Source organism: Rutidosis leptorrhynchoides, chromosome 2 (genome assembly GCF_046630445.1).
Source record: "Rutidosis leptorrhynchoides isolate AG116_Rl617_1_P2 chromosome 2, CSIRO_AGI_Rlap_v1, whole genome shotgun sequence".
In the NCBI taxonomy this organism is placed as follows: Eukaryota; Viridiplantae; Streptophyta; class Magnoliopsida; order Asterales; family Asteraceae; genus Rutidosis; species Rutidosis leptorrhynchoides.
This window is the reverse complement of record NC_092334.1, coordinates 403,827,501-403,834,725: the sequence shown is the minus strand read 5'-3', so window position 1 is coordinate 403,834,725 and position 7,225 is coordinate 403,827,501.

Sequence of the window (7,225 nt, the reverse complement as noted above, 5' to 3'; positions counted from 1 at the left end):
TTCTACCCGTTACCACCACAAAATCATCCGGCACGATATACACATGCTCTCAAAGGTCTCTCCCACCCGACGAACCTCATGGATCACCCACTTCACTACAAAAGTGAACACGCGCTCACAACCCAACACCAAAGTCCGTTCTCATGGCTTAGTAGAATCATTTACCCCATCACTAAGAAATGCTTGGTTGCACCAAGTCTTACGCCCTCGTCCGTCAATACAAACGTCATCATAGGGTGTTTCTGTAGTGACCCGAACTTTTCCTTGTTTATATATATTAATTGAGATTGATATTTACATGATTAAATGTTTCCAACATGTTAAACAATCAAACTTGTTAAGACTTGATTAATTGAAATATGTTTCATATAGACAATTGACCACCCAAGTTGACCGGTGATTCACGAACGTTAAAACTTGTAAAAACTATATGATGACATATATATGGATATATATATATAGTTAACATGATACTATGATAAGTAAACATATCATTAAGTATATTAATAATGAACTACATATGTAAAAACAAGACTACTAACTTAATGATTTTTAAACGAGACATATATGTAACGATTATCGTTGTAAAGACATTTAATGTATATATATCATATTAAGAGATATTCATACATGATAATATCATGATAATATAATAATTTAAAATCTCATTTGATATTATAAACATTGGGTTAACAACATTTAACAAGATCGTTAACCTAAAGGTTTCAAAACAACACTTACATGTAACGACTAACGATGACTTAACGACTCAGTTAAAATGTATATACATGTAGTGTTTTAATATGTATTTATACACTTTTGAAAGACTTAAATGCACTTATCAAAATACTTCTACTTAACAAAAATGCTTACAATTACATCCTCGTTCAGTTTCATCAACAATTCTACTCGTATGCACCCGTATTCGTACTCGTACAATACACAGCTTTTAGATGTATGTACTATTGGTATATACACTCCAATAATCAGATCTTAGCAGCCCATGTGAGTCACCTAACACATGTGGGAACCATCATTTGGCAACTAGCATGAAATATCTCATAAAATTACAAAAATATGAGTAATCATTCATGACTTATTTACATGAAAACAAAATTACATATCCTTTATATCTAATCCATACACCAACGACCAAAAATACCTACAAACACTTTCATTCTTCAATTTTCTTCATCTAATTGATCTCTCTCAAGTTCTATCTTCAAGTTCTAAGTGTTCTTCATATATTCTACAAGTTCTAGTTACATAAAATCAAGAATACTTTCAAGTTTGCTAGCTCACTTCCAATCTTGTAAGGTGATCATCCAACCTCAAGAAATCTTTGTTTCTTACAGTAGGTTATCATTCTAATACAAGGTAATAATCATATTCAAACTTTGGTTCAATTTCTATAACTATAACAATCTTATTTCAAGTGATGATCTTACTTGAACTTGTTTTCGTGTCATGATTCTGCTTCAAGAACTTCGAGCCATCCAAGGATCCGTTGAAGCTAGATCCATTTTTCTCTTTTCCAGTAGGTTTATCCAAGGAACTTAAGGTAGTAATGATGTTCATAACATCATTCGATTCATACATATAAAGCTATCTTATTCGAAGGTTTAAACTTGTAATCACTAGAACATAGTTTAGTTAATTCTAAACTTGTTCGCAAACAAAAGTTAATCCTTATAACTTGACTTTTAAAATCAACTAAACACATGTTCTAAATCTATATGATATGCTAACTTAATGATTTAAAACCTGGAAACACGAAAAACACCGTAAAACCGGATTTACGCCGTCGTAGTAACACTGAGGGCTGTTTTGGGTTAGTTAATTTAAAACTATGATAAACTTTGATTTAAAAGTTGTTATTCTGAGAAAATTATTTTTATTATGAACATGAAACTATATCCAAAAATTATGGTTAAACTCAAAGTGGAAGTATGTTTTCTAAAATGGTCATCTAGACGTCGTTCTTTCGACTGAAATGACTACCTTTACAAAAACGACTTGTAACTTATTTTTCTGACTATAAACCTATACTTTTTCTGTTTAGATTCATAAAATAGAGTTCAATATGAAACCATAGCAATTTGATTCACTCAAAACGGATTTAAAATGAAGAAGTTATGGGTAAAACAAGATTGGATAATTTTTCTCATTTTAGCTACGTGAAAATTGGTAACAAATCTATTCCAACCATAACTTAATCAACTTGTATTGTATATTATGTAATCTTGAGATACCATAGACACGTATACAATGTTTCGACCTATCATGTCGACACATCTATATATATTTTGGAACAACCATAGACAATCTATATGTGAATGTTGGAGTTAGCTATACAGGGTTGAGGTTGATTCCAAAATATATATAGTTTGAGTTGTGATCAATACTGAGATACGTATACACTGGGTCGTGGATTGATTCAAGATAATATTTATCGATTTATTTCTGTACATCTAACTGTGGACAACTAGTTGTAGGTTACTAACGAGGACAGCTGACTTAATAAACTTAAAACATCAAAATATATTAAAAGTGTTGTAAATATATTTTGAACATACTTTGATATATATGTATATATTGTTATAGGTTCGTGAATCAACCAGTGGCCAAGTCTTACTTCTCAACGAAGTAAAAAGTCTGTGAAAGTGAGTTATAGTCCCACTTTTAAAATCTAATATTTTTGGGATGAGAATACATGCAGGTTTTATAAATGATTTACAAAATAGACGCAAGTACGTGAAACTACATTCTATGGTTGAATTATCGAAATCGAATATGCCCCTTTTTATTAAGTCTGGTAATCTAAGAATTAGGGAACAGACACCCTAATTGACGCGAATCCTAAAGATAGATCTATTGGGCCTAACAAACCCCATCCAAAGTACCGGATGCTTTAGTACTTCGAAATTTATATCATATCCGAAGGGTGTCCCGGAATGATGGGGATATTCTTATATATATGCATCTTGTTAATGTCGGTTACCAGGTGTTCACCATATGAATGATTTTTATCTCTATGTATGGGATGTGTATTGAAATATGAAATCTTGTGGTCTATTATTATGATTTGATATATATAGGTTAAACCTATAACTCACCAACATTTTTGTTGACGTTTTAAGCATGTTTATTCTCAGGTGATTATTAAGAGCTTTCGCTATCGCATACTTAAATAAGGACGAGATTTGGAGTCCATGCTTGTATGATATTGTGTAAAAACTGCATTCAAGAAACTTATTTTGTTGTAACATATTTGTATTGTAAACCATTATGTAATGGTCGTGTGTAAACAGGATATTTTAGATTATCATTATTTGATAATCTACGTAAAGCTTTTTAAACCTCTATTGATGAAATAAAGGTTATGGTTTGTTTTAAAATGAATGCAGTCTTTGAAAAACGTCTCATATAGAGGTTAAAACCTCGCAACGAAATCAATTAATATGGAACGTTTTTAATCAATAAGAACGGGACATTTCAGTTTCCATTAGGAATGTTACCCATATCAATACTACGTATTACCGCCATGCATTTGTCCTTAGGGTGCATTTCCACGAGTCAACAACTCAAGCGCTACCCTGGTGCACTATCATCAAAACCACCAACAAACCGAATCTTCACTTGAGACTAATTAGATCTCGAAACAAAGTTTAACCCTCTAATACATTCACGAATCCATCGGCACACAATAAACAATAATAAGGCATATTAGTACCAAAGACGAAAATACCTGAAACAGCATCGTTGGACCCTTGCGCTTCACTGATCATCAGATAGTCACGCTCTAGCCTCCTAACCCGATCGACAAATGATTCGGAACACTCCGACTTTCGATGTCCCTTCTTTTGGCAAATAAAGCACTTGATCGTGCTTAAAGGTACACTCGTACAATCCCGTGCCAAATGTCCTCGTCCTCCACACCTAAAGCACGTAAGCCCATAACCTCCCTTACTCCTCTTCTTCACTTTTTCAACACATTCGGGCGTACTTCTCGCCCTTTTACTAGGAGCACCTCTTGATTCGAACTTTCCCTTACCCAAAGAGTGATCAGCAAATTTTGGAGCATGAGATTCAATCCCCATAGTTGCTCCTTTGTCACCGTCACCTTGAGGTTTAGGAAACCTCTTTTCTAACTCTTCCTTCACGACCTTAGGCACTTGGTCTCGGACCATCTCGGTCACTATTCTCTTGAACGACTCCTGGAGAACTTGTTTAACCCTGTCGGCGAAAATTGAAATATAGCGTTCGAACTCGGCCTCAATCCTTAACGTTAACTCATCCTTCCCTTCACGAAGAGGCCCGTCCGTCCCATATTCATCTTCCGTCTTCATTCTAAGGAATGCAAAAACGATCAAACCAAGTATGCATATAAACTCACTCGCACTACAACGTCCCATCTTGCTCGACAATTGTCGTACATTGATCGTTTGGCACGATTTGAACCCGTAACAATGGTAGCTAGTCATTGTTACGCGAGCACGCCGCGTCAACTTGCTAGTACAACGTCCATCTCGCTTGATGATTACAAACACAACACAAAATTATTAGCGTAAGGTTAGTTCACATAAACCTATGCACTAACCAAACCTGATCCGACCCGAAATCCTACAAGTCCCGCATAAAGCGCACACACAATAAAGTCTAAGTCTAGGCACCTATCTCAAGTCGCCTAAATCCATTAGACCATGCTCTGATATCACTTGAAACAACCCAACCCGTATTCCATGCAATAAGTTTTTTTTTAAAATGATACACGTTTACGCGCCAATTAAACGATGTAAACCATTTCCCAAGTTCCATTTAAAACATACAACAATCTAAATGTTTACAAAAGGCACGAAGGCCATTAATTAAGTTTAACACAAGTTCGACCCATTAAAATGATAGTTTTAATCCAAACAACACTTCGAGCATGGTTTGGGGCTAAACTACCCAAAACGCTAGGCCAACTTCAAAAGCTTCAACAAGCAACATCAAGGGACATCTAGTGCCCAACAACCCCTTTGCCCTTATTCGCACCTGCATCTAAAAAGATAAACAACGAGAGGGGTAAGCTAACGCTTAGTGAATGCAATAATTATACATGTTCATATATAACCTACTTACTTGCAATCACTTACAAAATACCACATACGAGCTAGCAATTCGACAAACATACAAACATCATGCATAAGCTACTATCCACAATTCACAAGAAGCTAGCAACCAACAATAGCATATAGTTCATAATTTAATATGCTAAATACACATTCACACATCCATGGTTAACCGATCATACACGGGAACGGTACTCGAAAGACCGCCGGAGTTCATAACATCCATTAGTGTTACTTAAACACCGCGTAATCACTAATTCCCCCGGGTGATGTCTTAAACACCGCGACTAATTCACCCTCATGACAACGTGGCGTCTTAAACACCGCGACGAATCCACATGTCAATCAAAACAATGAGTGGTGTCTTGAACACCGCGACAATTCCACTCCCATGACAATGTGGCGTCTTAAACACCGCGACAATACCACATGCCAATCAACCATGAGTAGTGTCTTAAACACCGCGACAATACTACTCGTTACTTAGAATGTGGTGTCTTAAACACCGCGACAATGCCACATTCATACTACACAAATAAATATATTATATACGTACACGCATAATTATTCCACTCACCTTAACACCTCGGTGGCGATTTAATGCTTCTGAATGCTTCAAAGTAAGTACCTATTACATAAGTACACATTCAATTACACAACTAGTGTAATTAACCACATTACACATACTTGAGCATTTAATGACCCAATTTGCATTAAATAACTCAACTACATCAAAACCGCCCTTAATTGGCCAAAACACATGTTAAATCACTAAAGGTAGTGATTTAAAGTCTACTAACTTAAACCAACACAAACTTAGGGTAATTCATACCCATTTCACCCAAACTAGGTCAACTTTACTCTTTTGACCCATTTCAACACTTAAACTTACAAACTTGGTCAAACTTAACCCATTTACAATTCTTTCAACATTTAGCAAGTGTTTTAATGCTTAACAACACAATTAACACTTACAAATCTCATTTCATTTGACCAAAACCCTAGATTGTAGCTATTAGGGTTTCATTACAACAACATAACCCCAATTCATCCATTTAACCCTCAAATGGATCATACAAGTCTCTAGTAACCAAAACCCTAGCCATTAACCAATTAAGACTCAAAACATAGAGTTAGAACTTACCGAGACTATCGAAGTGTAGCTAGAGACGCAAGGAACAACTTTAAAACTCGGACTTGGACAAGATTTGGCCTTCTTCCCTTCCAAAATGAGCTCTCTCACTCTAAAACTCAATATCTCTCTCTAGATTTGATTTTAATTAAATGAAAATGTGAAGAATGAGTTTTGGATAAGCTTGAACCAGCTTTTGACTCCCAAAACCGGCCACTAAGTGAAAAGACTAACATACCCTTCTTTTAAATTACAAAATAAAAAGGTATGCTGATTCAGGGGTGTGCGCGCCGCGCACACTATATATGCGCCCCGCGCACCAAGTGTAATTTGTGTGAGCCGCGCACCTATAATGCGCGCCCCGTGCACCAAGTGTAAATTCTGTGAGCCGCGCACATGAAAGTGCGCCCCGCGCACCTAGTGTAATTTTTGACTGCACTTTTTCTTCATACGTGCGCGCCTCACACCCTAACAAGCGCGCCTCACACATTCTAGACTTCGATTTTTGGACATTTTCTTGCACTTTTAACCAATCGAACTTATACTCACAACCTTTATAACCCGCGATAACATAAGAGCTTCAAAATATAGGAAAACAACACAACTTTCGCGATAAACACTTTAAACTATACATAATTGATCACGGTTAATATTAAACGTTTACAAGGTAAAAATACGCACATTAAGTCATCCAATCACATAAACAACGGAATATAAACGTACTAACGATCAAATATGTACCTTAATTTGATGCATGCGAAAACGGGATGTTACAGATGCGTTGCCCTGGTACAACTTCTCTAGTTTAACCCAAAGCTCATTTGCCGTTGATAACCCGTGCACATTTGCAAGCACGTTCTTTGCAAGACACAAACGAATCGCACTTGCTGCCCTCAAATCCATATCATCCCATCTTCTTCATCGAACTTACTGCTAGAATCACTGTCGGGAACAAAGGTGGGTTTACCTTTCAATGCCT